We start from the raw sequence: 19821 nt of genomic DNA on the forward strand, positions 1-19821 counted from the left end.
GGCAAGGCTGAAACGTGTTGAGATCTTCGGGTCATCATAGCTCAGGGGTCTACCCAGGTGTGGCTGATGGACAGTCAACATGGAGGAATCAGCTCATCTAAGGAAAAACCAGGGTGTCTTACTGCTCCTACCGATCCCCGAAACAGGTGAGTTAATTTTATTCTGACCACAATTGGCCTCATTGCGGATTACACAGGCACACATTTCAACTGTGCTCCTGTTCTGTGAGACAAAGTATCTCCCTGTGCTCTACTTTGATTTGTTCTTTGTCTTCTTAGGCGAGTTTGCTTTATCTACCCACCAAGCTTGTGCATTCAGGGTACACTGCCATTTCTTTCATCTTTACAAAACCACACTGCCTGACACCTTAGCATAATTCAGATCCTCAAGATTTCTGTGGAAATTAACCAGAAATGCCAATGTAAGTAGAAACAACAGAATGCAGAAATCTCCATGTATGCATCTGTTGAATCTATTTAACCATCCATTCATCCCTCTGTGTATCTGGCATTTGCCTGTATTGGCAAAGAAAGATGCATTATACAGCTACTGACACTCCTGAGTCATTTGGGGAGGATCCCAGGGACCAACATGTCCATGTCCCCATCTGGAGACCCAGGAGAGCCATTCATTCAATTCTAGGACACTATCAGAGTATTAGTCAGTTATCTAAGGCACTAAGGTAGGAGGGTCCGCTCCTGCTCACGGACTGAGTAGCCCTTTTGCTCCACTCAAACCTGACCAGGAAGGGCGATTTCCCTGACAAAGTCTACAGATGTTAAACCTAGCCAGAAGTACCCACACAGAAACATCAAATTTATGCCTGGCCAAATGTGTGGGCACTTGGTGGCCCCGTTCAGTCATTACATAAAATCACCTTTCATACTAGGATCAAACATGAAATGAAACACCAGGAGTAAGGCAGGCCTTTGCATTCACAGCCATAACAGTTGATATGCATAGGCAGACAGGAGGAGGAAGGGCTGGAGGGGAGAAGGGGTGAAAAAGACAGGCAAGGGGAGGGCCTCACTGGAGGACAGGAAGATGGAGAGTTTGGAAACACCAGGAATCAGAAGACAAGACAGGGCTGGCGCTGTGCTGCAGCGGCTTAATGCCCTGGCCTGAAGGGCCAGCATCCCTATTGGCACTGGTTCAAGACCCGGCTGCTCCACTTCTGATCCAGCTCTCTGCTATGGCCTGGGAAAGCAGAGGAAGATGGCCCAAGTCCTGGAGGAAGCTCCTGGCTTCAGGATCGACACAGCTCCAGCCGTTGCGGCCAATTGTGGATGGAAGACCTGTGTGTGTGTGTGTGTGTGTGTGTGTGTGTGTGTTTGTAAAACTCTGACTTTCAAATAAATAAATCTTCAAAAAAAAGCACAACAATGTCATAAGGATGAACAGCACTGTGGCATAGCAGGTAAAGCTGCCACCTGCAGTGCCAGCATCCCATATGGGTGCCAGTTCAAGACCCAGCTGCTCCACTTCCGATCCATCTCTCTGCTAAGGCCTGGGAAAGCAGTAGAAGCTGGCCCAAGTCCTTGGGCCCCTGTATCTGCATGGGAGACTCAGAAGAAGCTCCCAACTCCTGGCTTCAGATCAGCACAGTTCTGGCCATTATGGCTAACTGGGGAGTGAACCAGCGGATGGAAGACTGACATCTCCCTCTCTGTCTCTGCCTCTCTGTCTGTCTCTGCCTCTCTCTCTGCCTCTCTCTCTCTGCCTCTCTCTGCCTCTCCTTCTCTGTGTAACTCTTTCAAATACATAAAAAAGGCATCAGCAGAAAGAGTAAAACTTCAGACTAAGCACAGCCCCCTGAAGCGGAGCCCTGAGCTCTAGCTCAGTCCCTCACCCTCACCCCATTGTGACCAGCACTGCAACCAGGGCCAAGTTTCCTGAACTCAGGAAGCAGCTCTGCTAGCTGCTAGATGTGCAGCCTTCTCCAAACAACCCTCTCATGTGGGCAAAATGTATGCTTTCATGGCAAGGAAACTGCGGTCCCTGCCTTCTCTCATCCCTGGGGGTCTTTGAAGCTCAGGACAGCCCAGGAAACCACAGGCACATAATGAAGGCATAATGAAGACCACGCATGTTTGCCTCTCGGGGAACACACACACACACCACGGGCAGCCCTCCATTGGCTGACAGATGATTCCTAAAGCTTGGTCTGCATGAGAAACAGCCTCACTCATTCACTCAAGCGATGGACTCGACTCAGTGAGTGCAAGAAGAGCGAGACCCAACTTCCGATCTTGCAACGCTTTGTGCCAGCACACTGGGAGCAGGTTCCAGAAAGCTATTTATTTCCTAGCAAGCAGATCCCTCCCCCAGTTCCTCATTGGCTGAGTAACAACAGCGTGACAATCTTCCTGGCATTTGCTTCAGCTGTTTGGCCACAACCTTCCTGGGTCCCTAAAAACTCATGTGCACGGAATCTACCATTCTTACTTTGAAAATGCACCAAGTGTTTACTTCTCACAGGGAGGAATAGTGAAGAGGAGTTCTTGGGCAAGGCACCTTTGTGCAGAGCAGTATGTGTGAGGGGTGAACAAGGGCTTGTCTAGGAGAAGATATACTATATTGGCTAACACAAATCTGCACTCATGTAGAAAACTCACACTTTCATCTGAGGGAAATCACTAACCTCTCCCACTCCTGAATATGGCCCGGAAAGGGTCTATTGTAAACTGCCTGCATGTCTGTATCCTTTGGCAAATTACAAATTCCCAAACACATCCCCAACAGTCTTAGCCTAGTACTTCTCCCAGTGGTGGCACAGATTCCCAGAAGTAACTTGGGGGGTTTGCCTCCACATGCTTGAAACAATGGGATTCAGACTCATCTCTGTGCCTTGGTTGTCAGCTTCTAAGCAGATGTGTTTCCAGCTCCCATTCCATGACAAGCAAAGTCCCGTATCATCCACGCCCACCCACACTCCAACACTGGAGCCCACAAAGAACTGTGGGCTGCGTTTTGGGCCCTTGTGAGACTTGCTGTCTCCCACAGTGCACATCAGGAGGAAGCTGAAATCAGGACTGGACCAGATGGAAACCCAGGAAATCCTATGTGGGATGTAGACACCAGGAGGTGACTTATTGCTGCCCCAGGAATCCACCTTTTACTCCTATAACACTTAAGAGGGAATTACATAAAATTAATTATACACAGGCAAGTTTGTGCACACAAGGCATGACTATGTTTTCAATAACAAGAAAAGCAGTATTGGACCAAGGCACACAGGAGTAGAATTTGTGTATGCTATTGTAGGTGGCATGGACTCAGACTAAGGGGCTATATATTTAGGATGCTGTATGTGATCTCAGTATCAACATATTTTTGATAATCTTTTAGAGATTTATTTTTACTTATTTGAAAGGCAGAGTTACAGGGAGAGAGGGGGAGAGAGGCAGATCTTCTATCCACTGGTTCACTACCCAAATAGCCTCATGGCTGAAGCTGGCCCTGACCAAAGTCAAGAGCCAGGAACCAGGAGCTTCTTCCAGATCTCACATGGCTGCAGGGGCCCAAACACTTGTGCCATCCTCCACTAATTTCCCAGGTGCATTAGCAAGGAGCTGGACTGGAAGTGGAGCAGCCAGGACTTGAACTGGTGCCCATATGGGATGCTGGCATCACAGGCAGCAGCATTACCTGCTACATCACAAACACCAGCCCCTAGATAATTTCTGTGTACATGGGGGACAAGTTCAAGGGCATTTAACTAGCTGTGAGCCAAAGCTGCACCAAGGGTGCTCGAGGCTGGCCAGGACACCACACGGCCCCTCAGGGCTCAGGCTGTGAGTGCCTCCAGGCAGCAGCGGAGGTCAGGGCGCATCAGAACGAACTTTGAAAAACGGATTTGAGGGGCCAGTACCATGGTGTAGCAAGTTAAGCCTCTGCCTGCAGCACCGGCATCCCATATGGGCGCCAGTTCAAATCCCAGCTGCTGCACTTTTGATCCAGCTCCCTGCTGATGCACCTGGGAAAGCAGCAGAGGATGGCCTAAGAAATGGAAATGCAACAAACACAACAATGCACCTCAAGGACCGCAAAAAGCAAGAAAATCCCAGAGTTAGAAGACAGAAATAATATCAGAACTGAAACATGAAATAAAATTTTTTTTAAAAAATGAGTTGCAGGCGTGCACCTTCCAGATAGGTTAATGCCGGCGAGACCTTGGAGACACCAGACGCGTTTATCGGCTTTTCAGCTTCCACTTTATTTTTTAGCAGACTCGGGTTACATGTCGCGAACGCCCACTTTCTTCGCCTCCTCCAACCCTCTTTTATATCCCCCTCCCACCGTCCACCTGTTTATATATGATTCACGGAGAACATGTTACCAAATCAGCAAGAAACAAAACTTAGTAAATGTGGGAAACATGCAATAACAGGATGCTTAAAGTCAAAACAGGATCTTGCGGTTAGCAACGGGCAGGGTGGAAAAAGCCCAGCACTAAACTTCTTGTGCTTGTACATGTTGGGAGGGGCACAGCTGGCCAGGCTGTCCCGTTCCCCGACATCTCCCCCTTATTTCTTTGCAAAATGGAGTGGTACTGTGCCTGTCTTAGGTGACCAAGAGCATCTATTGGGCTTACCCGTCATTGGCACATGAACATGAGGTGTGGAGGGAGCGTTCATGCCCTGTTTAGGTTGCCTTGAAGACCTCTCAGAACTTAGTAGTAGTCTTTGACTACCGGTCCAGCAGATTCAGCCACACCTGAATCTGTCCATTTTGCATGGGGTACTGGTTATTGAATGTTAGCATGGCTTATTTAACCACCATTTGCATATTACGCTGATGCCTGAACAGCCCTTGCGAGATCCGAACAATAATTGATCCTGTTATAAGCACAACAAGAGCCAGCCCTATAATAGCAGCCCATTGTTTAATTGGATTCCAACTACCATTTAACATGCTACCCAAAAGATGGGACTGATTAGCGGCAAATGAGAAGTGGTTGTAGGGGTAGGCGGTAACACAAACTGCAGTAGATCGAATAACACAGGGTATGCCAGCCAGGCCTGATCTTGCAATAAATCCGTTCATTGAGTTAACAGCTGAATAGCAGTATATCATCAAGTGCCTGGGCGGTAGATCTTGTGATGCTATCAAGTGTGGACAGTGTGGAGGTTTGGCTCACGGCCATGCCAATAGCGGCCGCACCAGCTGATAACACCACAATTACTGCAACGATGACTGCGGTGACCCCAAAGTCTCTCCTGTGTTGAACAGCCATTGAGAAGTCCTTCTCAGTCACCGCAACTGGTACAGGATCCCAAATGGTAATCCGCACAACCTCCAGTGTTTCCACTTCATTTAATTTTCCTTTAACACATGAGGAAATAACTCCTGTAGTGCAAGTATTATTAGTAGCATTACAGCGACACCAAAAGAAGGGAGGCTGAAGGCAAACAGGGGATGATACACGGGTTTCATTGGGTGATGAAAAGGCAAATCATAGCCAGCGCCGCAGCTCACGAGGCTAATCCTCCACCTTGTGGCGCCGGCACACCGGGTTCTAGTCCCGGACAGGGCGCCGGATTTTGTCCCGGTGGCCCCTCTTCCAGGCCAGCTCTCTGCTGTGGCCAGGGAGTGCAGTGGAGGATGGCCCAAGTGCTTGGGCCCTGCACCCCATGGGAGACCAGGAGAAGCACCTGCCTCCTGCCTTTGGATCAGCGCGGTGCGCTGGCCACAGCATGCTGGCCGTGGTGGCCATTGGAGGGTGAGCCAACGGCAAAAGGAAGACCTTTCTCTCTGTCTCTCTCTCTCACTGTCCACTCTCTGCCTGTCAAAAAAAAAAGAAAGAAAGAAAAGGCAAATCAAGAAGGTGCAAAGAAATTAACATTAAGGAGCAACAGGGAATCGATCAGAGGTGGACAGGCATCTGGAGAATTGGGGGTGCCTGAGGAGTGCAAGAAGGAAGTGGATTGGTAGGAGGGTAAGGAGCAAATGGTCTGTGACACTCCTGGCACCTGAGAGGTAGCGACTCAGATCGAAAAGCTATAAGTTCCCCTGTAATATTGGCTGTATAAGAACTACCTGACTCATTCCAGTTGATAACATCTCCCATGGAATAAGTGGCCAAATTAATACATGGTGTAGGAAAGCCGGTATAATTATAACCACAAAGATCTGCACCAAACTTAGGCTTATGGAAGCATAGCGCTCCCGAAAGGTGGATGGGTAAGTTAACCTGGCCCTGATGGGAAGAATTGACAAGACTGTTGTAAGGCAATCTGAATCTTTCACCTATGGTAGAGTTATGCAAATACACAACTGGCAGAAGGTTAGAAGAATTAGAAACAGGTAGAAGGAGAGGTATGGCTCTCAAGAGACCGCAATACTCATCCAGCTTGGCCATCGTTGGTGACAGTGGCGTCATTATTAGGAGTAGGATCACGATCATCTTGCCACTCTATTGTTCTTATCAGTCTTTCTGGAGTCCATGTTGGATTTTTTTCTTCCTGTGGGAGAAAACAAACAGCGCCTCGTACCCGTCTTATTAATGGGTATGGGCCTTTCTATTTGTTATCTTGTGGGTCTTTCCACATAATCATTTTTCTAACGGGTGGCTGAGCTTCTGTCAGTTCATGGGGTTTATTACTACTGGGGGTCTGTTCCGAGATTACATGACATTCTGCCGGGGTGAGACCATCAGCTTTTTTATTTAAAAAATTTATGGTAAGTAAGGCGAGGTTGAGAATGTCTTTAGGGGAACGGGATAGTGCCCCATTCCCCCTTTTTGTTTTAACACAAAATTTTTCAGATACAGATTAGTGCGTTCCACAACAGCTTGTCCACTAGGGTTATATGGGATGCCGGTTAAATGAGAGATATGAAAAGTTGCTAAAAACTCAGCAAAAGCCTTAGAAGTATAAGCAGGTCCATTATCAGTTTTTATTATATTAGGAATTCCCCAAGAAGCAAAACATTGTAACATATGTTGCATTACATGGGAGGCGGACTCTTTGGCAGCGGCGGTAGCCATAACTACTCCTGAGTAAGTATCCACTGTAACATGGACACAGGATAGCTTGCCAAAGGCAGGGATATGCGTTACATCCATTTGCCAAATGTGACATGGATAAAGGCCCCGGGGATTAGCTCCAGTGGGCGTAGTAACAGGCTGATGAATAACACATTTTTCACAATTTTGGACAATAGATTTAGCTTTATGAATAGGGATATTAAACCTTATACTTAAGGTCTTACTATTAACATGCCAAAGTTTGTGATATTCCGTTGCCTGTTCCATGGCAGTGCAAGCTAAAAGGAAGCGGGAACGTTGATCGGCAAGGGCGTTTCCCACGGTGAGAGGACCTGGCAGAGACGTATGTGCTCTAATATGGGTGATAAAAATGGGATCTGATCTCCTAAATAAAGCGTGCTGAACAAGCTCAAAATAAGGAAACACTGTAGAACTTTTGGATATTAACGAAGGGGAGCCTAGCCTCTTAACAGCATTAACAACATATAAGCTATCAGAAACGATATTAAGAGGACCCTCAACCATATTTAATAACTTAGCCACTACAGCTAGCTCTGCATGTTGAGGTGAGGGAGACGCAGTAACTGCATGATGCACCTGACCTTGTAAAATAGCCACCCCGGTACCTCCTTTTGCTCCATCAGTAAAAGCTATGGGTGCTTTGGGAATGGGATTAGAATAAACTCTTTTAAAATAGTGTAAGGGTACCGTGTTGCAAAATCTAATAAAGGGATGATGGGGATAATGGTTATCTACACTTATGTCAAGGGTGATGGTGATGTGGGACCATTGCCAAGTTTCCTTAGCCCACTCCTGAATGACTACAGACTCTAATGGAAGAATGCAGGACTATGGTCTTCTCCCTGCAATTTCTATGACTCGGTGGATGGCTTGTAAAACTAAATTTCCCATAGCCTCCGCATAGGAGGTAATAGATCTGGGCATATGGTTATGTGGGTATATAGACAACAACGGTCCTTCTTGCCAGAGTAAAGCATAGGGATAATGACTTTGCATGAACACCAAAATACTTAAGGGCATAGTGGGGTCACACCGCTGCATAGCGGCGCTCTTAAGGCACTGTTCAAAAATTTTTAATACTGCTTTTGCCTCCTTTGTAAATTGTCTGGGTGAATTTAGGCATGCATCGCCTTCCAGAAGTCGGAAAAAAGGGCACATTTCTTCAGTAGTCATTTTACAATAAGGCCGAATCCAGTTTAAACTTCCACACAATTTTTGTAAGTCATTTAAGGTTTTAACATGATGAGTGGAGATATTAAAATCAAGAGGCTTTACTGTGGTAGGGGTAATCCGTAGTCCTAAATATTGTACTGCAGGAACTCGTTGAATCTTTTCAGGGGATAAGATAAGATTATAATTGTTTAGGGATTGCTCTAATGCAAAGAAGCCTTTATCTAATTCTTCCTGGTTAAGAGCAGCCAATAAAATATCATCCATGTAGTGTACTACTGTCATTTGTGGAAATAATTTTCTTACAGGTGCAATAGCCTTAGCAACATATATTTGACATAATGTGGGACTATTAGTCATTCCTTGTGGCAATACCGTCCATTCAAAATGAGCATTGGGTCCTATATGATTTATAGAGGGAATTGTAAAGGCAAAACGTTGTCTATCTTCCTTGGCTAGGGGGATAGAGAAAAAACAATCCTTTATATCAACTACTATTAGTTTCCATTCTCTAGGTAGCATGGTTAAAATGGGGAGGCCGGGTTGGGTGGCCCCCATAGGTTGCATTTGTTTATTTATAGCTCTTAAATCATGAAGTAGGTGATATTTACCTGATTTCTTTTTAATCACAAAGATAGGAGTATTCCAAGGAGAAGTAGATGGCTGAAGATGTCCTGCCCCTAATTGTTCCTCTACTAAGGTTTTTACAGCAGCCAATTTTTCCTCTGTAAGGGGCCACTGCGAAATCCACACTGGCTTAGAGGAGAGCCAAGTTACAGGGATTGGCTGCAGTGCGGTGGCCCCTCCTGGAACCCCAGTCCATGCTTGTCCTTTTCTCCTTTTGGACTAATGGGCATTGTAATACCTTGTTCCCTAGCTCCCAGGCCTCCACCTTTATATCCCATTCGTGTCATGATGTTCCACGCAGCCTGCGATCCTTGTTGTTTTCTCTTTTCATTAGTCAAGGTAAGTCTTAGTTCCTGTAGGACGTCTCGTCCCCACAGAGTAACTGGCAGCTTACAGATATATGGTTGGAACTGTCCAGAATGGCCTTCATTGTCGGTCCAAGTGAGGATGCTGGGACTCCTAGGTGGAGCATGGGTAGTACCCAACCCTACCAGTGTATTCTCTGACTCTTGTGTTGGTCAGGAGGGAGGCCAGTCGTCTGTGGCTATAATACTTATATCAGCCCCAGTATCTAACAAGCCTTGTATTGTTTTTCCCTGAATGACAAGAGGCCAAAGTAGTCTGTTTTCCAATGATAAGGAGAGTGCTGCAAAATTACTTCCTTGTTTAGCTCTCTGATCTCTAATATTTTCCCAGCATAGTAGTTGTGCTAGGGGTCTGTCATTATCTACGATAGCTGCACCTAAGGTGGCTTGAACGATAACTTTAGGTTTGCATGTGGGGAAAGTTACTATTGCTGGCTGAATTTGGAGTCTGTGCTGAAAATTGGTGGCTCATCCAATCACTAGTCTGAAGCCAGTATTGGGAAGAGAATTTTTAGTAGGGACTACATCAATGATTTGAGGACCCATAGCTGGAGTTAATATTTGAGACTCAGTTGGCCACAATTCGAAACAGCTTACTGTTCCTGATCCCCTTTTTTTGATTGCTGGTGCACCCAATTTTGCTTCGGGCCCCATGTGGTGGGGCCCCTCTCCCATTTTTTGACTCTTGGGGAATGGGGTTTCCTGCTTTATCAGTCTTAGAATAACAATCACTGGCCCAATGATTACCTTTCCCACATTTAGGGCATAATCCTGGCTGTCGTTTGTTGGGCTTATGTTGTCTACATTCCTTTTTTACATGTCCGGGCTGGCCACAAGCAAAACATTTGCGGTCACTCGCTCTATTGGCCTTAGCCATTGCCATAGCAGCATGAGCCCCAGAGGCAACATCATCCATGACATCTCTGCAAATTTTCATAAAGGTAGGGATGTCCTTATGTTGCCAAGGCCTTAGCGCGGAGCGACATGTCTTATTAGCATTTTCATATGCCAGTCATCTCAGCAAGGGTGCGGCCTCTTCAGGAGACTCAAACAGATTGCCCGCAGCTTCATAAAGGCGGTTAATAAAATCTGCATAAGGCTCGGTCAATCCTTATATTATCTTAGTAAGACTGTGCTTAACTTCCCTTTTTTTGGCACTACCTTCCAGGCCCTCAAGGCTATATCTCTTATTTGTTGTAATACCTCCCAGGGACACCGAGCTTGCACCACTTCTGCATGGAATGCTCCCTCTCCATTTAACATGGCAGGTTGTCCATCAGCTCGGTTTTGCGCCGCCTGAGTACGAGCTAGTTCCCTATAAGCGGCTGACCATAAGAGATAATCTCCCCCTGAAAGGACTGCCTTGCAGACATTTCTCCAATCTTCAGGGACTAGGCCCTGAGTGCCTAAGGTTCCTAGGATAGCTTTGGTGAAGTTAGCATGTGGCCCGTAGAGAGTCACTGCTTTTGCAGCTCTTTTAATGCTGTAAAGTTGACCGGAGTCCACCCGCGATTTCCTTGGCAGTCTTCGGTCACTGGAAAGATCTGATGGGGGTTAAAGAACTCTGCCCAATTTGGTTTCAGGTGCCATGGTGGGTGGGGAGTTGATTCCCCAGTATTTATAAGAAAAGCAGCTTCATCGTCATTACGAGCACTTTCGTTTTCAAGTATTTGCCTTCTAGTCTGTTTCTCCGGCCCAGACTCTAGAACTATGGGCCTCATCTCACTTGAAGCATTGCCGGCAAAACAGCAACAGCGCATAGGATGAGGGGGCAGTTCATAAGGAGGAGCGGAGGGCATTAAGGGCAACTCCGGGTAAAGTGGAGGCAATTCCAGCGTCTGCGGATGTTTCACTTTTGGTCGGGCTCCTCCGCTTGCTTCCATCCTTTGTTCCTTTATATTGTCTCTTTTTTCGCTACTATCATGGGAGTCTTCGCTGAGCTCCTCCAGTAGTTCAGAGCCTTCATCTAAGAGTTCCCCGACCTGGTCATCCTCTGACTGTAAGGCAGTATCTATCAGCTACCACAAGTGGATCACTCCCTCCTCGACTCCAGCGTTTCGCAATTCACGTCCCACCCGTCTCCACCGAACCTGTGATAAATCTCCTTCTTCAACAAACCAAGGACAAGTTTTATATAGTATCCTAGTAAAATTGCACACAGCTACACTCTTTACGGGCATCCCCATTGCCTTTAAAAGGCAGCTAATCAATAGGTGCATTTTCGTGGTGGACTGTGTGTTCCCCATTGTACCGCGGTATTCCTAGACTTTTTCCCCTAGACTCCCGTCTATAGACTTTTTTTTTCTTACCTTCTTTCCGCGTCGCAGCGATCTGAGTCACGGCACCAGTTGCAGGCGTGCACCTTCCAGATAGGTTAATGCTGGCGAGACCTCGGAGACACCAGACGCGTTTATCGGCTTTTCAGCTTCCACTTTATTTTTTAGCAGACTCGGGTTACATGTCTCGAACGCCCACTGTCTTCGCCTCCTCCAACCCTCTTATATATCCCCCTCCCACCGTCCATCTGTTTATATATGATTCACGGAAAACATGTTACCAAATCAGTAAGAAGCAAAACTTAGTAAATGTGGGAAACATGCAGTAACAGGATGCTTAAAGTCAAAACAGGATCTTGTGGTTAGCAACGGGCAGGGTGGAAAAAGCCCAGCACTAAACTTCTTGTGCTTGTACATGTCGGGAGGGGCACAGCTGGCCAGGCTGTCCCATTCCCCAACAATGAGTGGATCAGGTTTTTTGAAAAGGTGAACAAAATTTGTATTTATTTTTATTTTTTGAGGTCTGAAACACAATCTTATTCATTTGTTGTTATTAAACCTTAGTTTTGACTGGACTCAGATTTAGCAGTAGACGCTCTCAGAGAACACAGCCCACATCTCCCGGCAATCCGTTCCTGGCATTTTTCTTTGGCCTCCTCCATTCTCTTGGCTGAGAGTTTAGCATATTCTGCAGCCTCCGCTTTGTTCTCCTTAGTACACTGTTTCTTCAGAGCAATTCACCGGCGTCTGTGTCGCAGGACACGTGGAGTAACTAGACGCTGAATCTTGGGTGCTTTGGTCCTAGGTTTCTTACCCTGTTTAAGGGCTTTTCTTACAACATACTGGCATACATCACCTTCTTTAGAGAAACTGAAAAGCTTATGAATTCTGCTGGCTCTTTTAGGACCCAGGCGACGAGGCACCGTGGTATCTGTCAATCCAGGAATATTTCTCTCTCTCTCTCTTTTTTTTTTACAATGACCAAGTTGAGAACACTCAAATTGGCATCAACAATGCAGCCCCGAACTGATTTGAGCTTTCTTTCTCCAGTTCTCCTTGGTCAGTAACAGGAATGCCCCTTATTCAGCAGAAGGTGAACCCGCCCATGGGTCAAGACACCTTGCTTCATGGGAAAACCTTGTTTGTCATTCCCACCACTGATCTGGACCACATAACCCTTCCATTCTTCACCCAGGGTGTCGGCAGCAACTTCTGTGTCCATACACTTCTCATAGAAAGTACGAAGTTTACGTTCATCGTCCACTTGGATGAGTTTCTGGCAGCCAGTGGCTGGGAAGGAGGTATTCAGCTTCATTTTGAAGCAGCTGGCCACTTCGGAGGCTAAATTTTATTTAAGGTATACAAGTTTCATGTATTTCCTATATACAGATCTAGGAACATAGTGATATTCCCCATCCTTCCCTCCCTCCCACCCACGCTCCAACCCTTCTTCCTCCTCCCTCTCCTATTTCCATTAATTTTTACAAAAATCTATTTTTAGTTTACTTTATACTCCTAAGGGTAACTCTACACTAAGAGTTCAGGTAGTATGAAGGAAAAAATACTGTTGTGGGGGCTGGTGCTGTGGCACAGCAGGTTAAAGCCCCAGTCTGCATTGCGGGCATCCTGTAAGGGTGCAGGTTCAAGTCCTAGCCGCTCCACTTCTGACCCGGCTCTCTGCTGTGGCCTGGGAAGGCAGTGGAAGATGGCCCAAATCCTTGGGCCCCTTTACCCACGTGGGAGACCTGGAAGAGGCTCCTGCTTTGGATCAGCACTGCTTCAGCCATTATGGCCAACTGGGGAGTGAACCAGCAGATAGAAGACCTCTCTCTGCCTCTGTTAGGGTCATTTCTGGGCCAGGGGCATCTTCAGGCGAAGTCATTTTCAGGAAAGGGCATCTGGGTGAGGGTCATTGCTGGCAGGGGCTTCCATGCAAGGGCATCTTCGGGCAAGGGTCACTTCTGGGCCAGGGTCATCTTCAGGTGAGGTCAATTTCAGGGATGGCATCTGGGTGAGGAGGGCATCTGGGTGAGGGGCATTGCTGGGTGGAGGCACCAAGGCAAGGGCAAGGGTCAATCCTGGGGCAGGGGTATCATGGGTAAGGGCAGTCTGGGTGAGGTTCACTTAGGGCCAGGGGGCATCATGGGAGAAGGCATCTGGGCGAGGAGAGCATCTGTGTGAGGGTCATTGCCAGGCAGGGGCACCTGGGCCAGGGCATCTTGGGCAAGGGTCACTTCTGGACCAGGGGCAGCATCATCCTAGGGCCCAGGGTCTGCTGTGCTGCGGGTGGGCACTGCACAGGGCAGCAGGGCCTGCCAGCAGTGGGCAGCCTGCTGTGCTGTGCTGTACTGAGCATTCAGTGGGGTGAAGAGGCCTCTTCCAGGCTGGTCTTATTACACTGTGACTCCAGGAGCACTGTCGTGTGTGTGTGTGTGTGTGTGTGTGTGTATTTATGAGTATTTATAGATATTTATAGAACAGGGCAGGAGCAGGACTACAGAGGGGCACAAATTTTCACCAAGGTCATGCCTGGAGGTGTGAGCTCACCACACAACAGAAAGTCACAGATGAAGGGGAGGCTTTGAGGCTGAGGGGCCACTGTCAAGTCACAGAACAGCTCTCTGGACAGACTGGCAAAGGGAGGTCTCCGAGGAAGAGAAATGATCTGGTTAGATGTCAAAGGGGGGCCTGGGGCTCTCAGGACAGGATGGTCTTGCCTGACCCAATCAGCTGGCAGTGGGAGAGAGAGCAGAGAGAACAGTGGAGAGAGAGGAGGGAGACAGGTGGTAAGGAAAGAGCAGCCAGGCCACGGCACTGGTGGGCAGGGCGGAGGTGGGAAGCAGCAGGAGGTGGGCATGTGGGTGAGCTTTCTGGAAAAGGCCATAGACAGGAAGGAGAAGGAAGATGGGAGGAGGAGCTGGAGTGGGTGACCAGAGTTTCCGGGGAGTCAGGGTGGAGGCTGGAGAGGGCCTCCCCTGCCACTCACGCCACCTCTCACTCACCACCCAGGCAGCACAGCCACAGTCCTGACACAAGCCTAGCCCTCTCAGACTTCCCTCCTCCCTGACGGCCCTGCCTTTGGACCCACTGGCCATGGCCAGCACTAGCCTGGGAGGCCCATGTGGCAGCCAGCAGGCCTGATGGAGAAAGACAGGAGGAAGTACCCTGCTTGAACCAGGAGCACACAGCTAAAATGGACGGCTGGAGGGGGTGCCGGAGGCCCCTCGGGTACTCAAAAAGCCCAGCATCCTCAAAGGGGACACTGGAGAGGCAGGGCGGGCAGGGGGCCACAAACTCACAAATCTAAGAGGGGAGCCTCAGCTGGTCGGGGGGCTGCAGGTCGTGGAGGTGAATCTGGGTCCTCCCTGCTGGGGAAAAGCAGAAGAGGGAGAGTCAGAGGCCAGCGAAGAGTGGCAGGTGGGGCCCTGGGCCAACTCTGTGTCCCAGCCAGGCGGAACTCAGAGTAGCTGACCTGCCCTGGCTACGGGGCTTCATCCGGGGCTGAGGATCCCGCCTTCAGCCAGTAGCAGGTGTGACAATGCCCAGGTGGGAGGCAGGAGGCTGTGAGTCCCTGCCTCGCCTGGGCTGATGGGTACAGAGGATTCTCAGGCTTTGAGGTCATCAAGCAACCGAAGGCTTCACCCCCGGCCACTGCTCAACTGCACACCCAAGGGACGAGGTGACCCCTGGCCTGTCACCCTGGCCTGTGCTGGGGCTCCCAGGCTGGGGGCAGGATACCACCCTGCCCCCAGCAGCACAGCTCCAATTGGGGCAGGTGTGGCACGCCCAGGAGGAAGTTCAAAGGCCTCTGGCTGTCCCACAACAACATCCCCCAAGTTTCCAGCCCCTACACCATCAACCACAAGCTCTCTGGCCTCTCTGGCAGCTCCAGAGGGCACCCACATCTGCCAGTGGTGCGGATCCTGTCCCGAGAACCCCCAGGCTCAGCCACAGAGGCCCTGGGCAGCGACACTGAGTCCCGAGGCTGCCTGGGAAGGGAGAGGAGAGAGCCAGCTGGCCCAAGGACAGAAATAGGAACGAGGGAGTCTGGAGCTGCAGTAGGGAAAGGGAAGGGCCTGGCCCTGAGATCCCAGGGGCACCCCCCAGTGTGGGGCTGGTGCAGTGGGGCAGATGCAGTCCTGAGGCAGGGAGAGTGGCAGGTACCTACCTTGGCTGATGCTCCTCAGGGGCCACTGAGAGGGATTCTGAAAGACAGCTCGGGAGCCTCCCGGAGTTTTGTCTGCTCAGGAAGACTGAGGAAGGCCCACCTGTGGGCTGTGGTTGGGGTGGGGGAGGGCTGGGGGTAGCCATGATGCCACTGTGTGTGGGGGGGCACATAGACAACCTCTCCGCATTGGGTGGGCTCAGAAATCCTCATGGGGGATGGAGGACATTGGCACCACAGGGGTTGGCAGGTGCTGGCAACCTCATGGGTCGGGGGACAGAGGCACCCTCACGGGTCGGGGGCATGGGCACTATCACAGGGTCGGTGGCCACAGCCACCCTCACCAGGTCGGGCAGCAGCCATCCTCACAGGGTCAGGGGCAGCAGCCACCCTCATGGGGTTGGTAGTTCAGGCACACTCATGGGGCTGGGGATGCTGGCACCCTCATGGGTTGGGGGGCACTGGCACCATGTTGGGGCCCCTGCACCCTCAAGGGATCATGTGGTATAATGAGAAGGCCATGCCAAGATGGCTGCTGGCAAGAAAGCATCAGTTACTCAGGAATTGCCTCAGAAACTCCCTGGGAAACCACCTGGCAATGGAGTCTGCCTGGCAACAGGCTGTGATAGGTCAGGGCATAAACCGCCCCTTGACAAGAATGGCTGCCTTGGCTATATAAACTGCTGCACCAACTGAAATAGACAAGTCTGCTGGCTGCTCACCTCTGGCCTGCTTTCACCTGACTCCCGGCATCTGTGTGGTGACTCTGCGCCTCTTGCCCCCACCACACTCCTCCTCTCAGAATGAATCCATAGCAACATCTGGCACCAACGTGACTGAGAGACAGTGTGTCGGACTCGGCGAGGTCCCCCCTTGATTTCAGCAAGTAGGCCCCTTGGTGTTTTGTGTGCTATTCGGTTCTGTGAGGGTGAGCACAGAACCCCCTCCTACGCCCCTTTCCTTGTCCTTGTCCTCGGTCTAAGTGACCCCAGGTTAAGCACACACTGCCCAGAAACCTAATGCTGCTTCTCAGCTCCTCCTTTTACTTTCGGTTCACCTGGCAAATTCACATAGGGGACTGATCATCCCAGAATTCAGAACCAAGTCATCTACCCTCCCTTGAGAGAGTTGACACTCCGGAGACACCGTGTGGGCATACAGCCTTGACCTAACGAATCAAGGAAGTCCCTGCAGAGGACAACGTACGACCTGATACACCACTGTCTGTCTGTCTAACGTAGGGAACCCCTGCATAATGCCATCAACCACTGAGGTGCTAGGAATTTGTTTTGTTATGGCAGCAGTGCTGTGCGTGTCTTTCCTTTGGCTAGAGTTGGCGTGGCGTGCCGTGCCGCTCTTAAGCACTCAAACATGGGAAAGATACCCCCTCTCAGAAACCCACACAGATGACCAAACATAATGAATCTGTGAGTGATGAGAGCCTGTCACTCCAGGTCCCTGTCTCACAGACATCAGTTGATGACTTAGGGAGAGAGCGCTCTGACAGTGAAAATGACGTGTCAGCAGACAACGCAGCAATGCTGGTCAGACACCCCCCAGATATCCATGGGATGAACTTAGATGACCTCGAGGCAATAACCCATGTGAGGTCATCCCATCCGCACCCAGTGAGGATCCCCATGTTTGTGGCAGTCCCCAGGTACCCCAGGCTCTCAGAGCAGCTGCTAGGCCCCATCCCATCTGCATGTTTGCTCTAAATGTAGGAGCAGATGTGGAATTCAGGCCCTGGATTCCAACACCCATAGAAAGGCTTTTGCTGACCAAGGGCCAAGGATATGCTTGTGTCTATCCAGAGAATGTGGGACAGCCCATTTGGGTACCAGCCAGAAACATCAAGCCTGCAACTGATAGTCAACCAGAACAAGCTGAACAAGACAGAGTCCACCTTCTTAGTGGATGCACCTGCTACCAATTGTCAAGCTGCTGCCCTATCATCCTACCCTCAGGAACTGCCCATAGCCACATCTGCTACTGTTTTCTATCCCCACTAGCTCTGGTCAGCCAATCAAATGGCCCACAGCCTGCATGTGGTTACCATTGTTCCTCATTCCTACCCCCATCAGAGCAAGCACTCCTATTGTCTCCCATTTTGAGCGCTTTTAGTCAATGATGGGTAAGATCCCCTGGGGGACAACCTAAGACAGGCACAGCCATGAATGGAGACCACATGGAAATGGGGTCAACAATGGTATGGCCAAGAATCATGCCTCCCATTGCTCAAAAATAAACAAAAAGGGGGCAATGTGGTGGAACAAGAAGGCCATGCCAAGATGGCTGCTGGCAACGGAGCCTGCCTGGCAATAGACTGTGATTGGATGGCTTTGGAAACCACATGGCAATGGAGCCTGCCTGGCAACAGGCTGTGATTGGATGGCTTCCAAAACCACATGGCAATGGAGCCTGCCTGGCAACGGGATATGACTGGTTAGGGCATAAACCACCCCTTGACTGGATTGGCTGCTTCGACTATATAAGCTGCTGTACCAACTGAAATAGATGAGTCTGCGGGCTGCTCGCCTCTCACCCGCTTTCACCCAACTCCTGGGATCTGTGTGGTGACTCCGCACCTCTTGCCCCCACCACGCTCCTCCTCTCAGAACGAATCCACAGTAACAATTAAGTTCGGGGGGAAGCAGGGGCTGCCTCAGAATGTGGATTAAAACTCGAGATTTGCACTCTGGCCCAGGGTTGCCTCTTTGAGGACAGCCAGGCCTGGATGCAGCTCCAGGAGCCCTGCAGGAACATACCTGCCAGAGAGAAGCTGCAGGGTAGCTCCTGTTAGTTACCTGATAACCCACCCTTGATTAGCTTGAAGGGTCTTACCCTGCTACTTCATTCCCCCATCCAAATTTTATCTTCTCTCCTTTATTCAGAAAGAAACTGCATTCTGCACCTGGATGTTGTTAACCAAGAATTCATACTTAGCTTCCAGTCCAAGCCAGGTCTCCAGGTGCCACTTGGGGGGTGCCTGACAAATGAACAGGTATCCACACCACATAAAAGAGATGTTCCAGGCCGGCGCCGCGGCTCACTAGGCTAATCCTCTGCCTAGCGGCACCGGCACACCGGGTTCTAGTCCCGGTCAGGGCGCTGGATTCTGTCCCGGTTACCCCTCTTCCAGGCCAGCCCTCTGCTATGGCCAAGGGAGTGCAGTGGAGGATGGCCCAGATGCTTGGGCCCTGCACCCACATGGGAGACCAGGAAAAGCACCTGGCTCCTGGCTCCTGCCATCGGATCAGCGCGGTGCGCCGGCCGCTGCGCGCCTGCCGCGGCGGCCATTGGAGGGTGATCCAACGGCAAAGGAAGACCTTTCTCTCTGTCTCTCTCTCACACTGTCCACTCTGCCTGTCAAAAATAAAAATAAAAGTTAAAAAAAAGAGATGTTCCAGTTACTGGTCTTACTTCTCTAACGATGAGGTGGTTTGGACCCCATGTGAATACTCATGAGCTTTGCACACACTGATACATAGACCAGTCTGGAGGTCCCCAAGGCCTGGATCCAGGAAGAGGATTCTCTCTAGTGCTTTGTACTTGGCTAGAGTTGAGGATGCCTGCACTCATTTCTGCCCACTCACACAGCCCCACACCCTGGGTGCCTAAGATCCATTCTCAGGCCTGCCTCACCACCACGGACAAGCATCAGGATATTCTGAGACTCCCCACAAAACCTCTGGAGGCTCTGAGAGTACACAGGGAGGGCAGGATGACTGAGCCAGAAGAGACTTTTGCCTATGGGGGCCTGAGGATGCAGGAAATTGTTTTTTTTCCCCAGGCTATGGATTAATTGAATCTAGGAGTAGAGATGCCCCTTGCAGCTCAGTGACTACAGAACAACCTCTCTTTCATCCTTTCAAAAGGTCAGCACCTTCAACACCAGAATGGGCTCATCCTGGCCCCCACTTCACATATGATCTCAGTGATAGCTCCAAGGCCAGCAGTCAGGCCTCTTGGAACCTGTCTGGGGCATGTAGGAAAAGAAGGGGCCTCTTGGGAGAGAACATGATGCTTTGGGCCACCTGGCCAGGTTTTCTGTGATATCCCCAGGACAATGGCAATCTCAAAAGCAAAAATAATCAGGTTTTGCAAAGAATGATATTCATTTGGGAATGGTAGAGCAACACAATGGTTGAACATGTGTCATAATAGACTATGAGTACACTCCAAGGGTCTGAGGGAGGGGGAATTCCT

General features: G+C 49.7%; 1 protein-coding gene and 1 pseudogene across 1 annotated transcript in view; both read right to left on the bottom strand.

Moving 5' to 3' along the window:
* LOC103347431 (translation initiation factor IF-2) overlaps positions 1-19821 on the bottom strand; it is a 779171-nt gene that overhangs the window by 453785 nt on the left and 305565 nt on the right. The gene's annotated exons all lie outside the window — the stretch shown is intronic.
* Positions 11009-12853, bottom strand: LOC138846951 (small ribosomal subunit protein eS6-like; annotated as a pseudogene).

The sequence above is a fragment of the Oryctolagus cuniculus genome, chromosome 19, assembly GCF_964237555.1.
Source record: "Oryctolagus cuniculus chromosome 19, mOryCun1.1, whole genome shotgun sequence".
Taxonomy (NCBI): Eukaryota; Metazoa; Chordata; class Mammalia; order Lagomorpha; family Leporidae; genus Oryctolagus; species Oryctolagus cuniculus.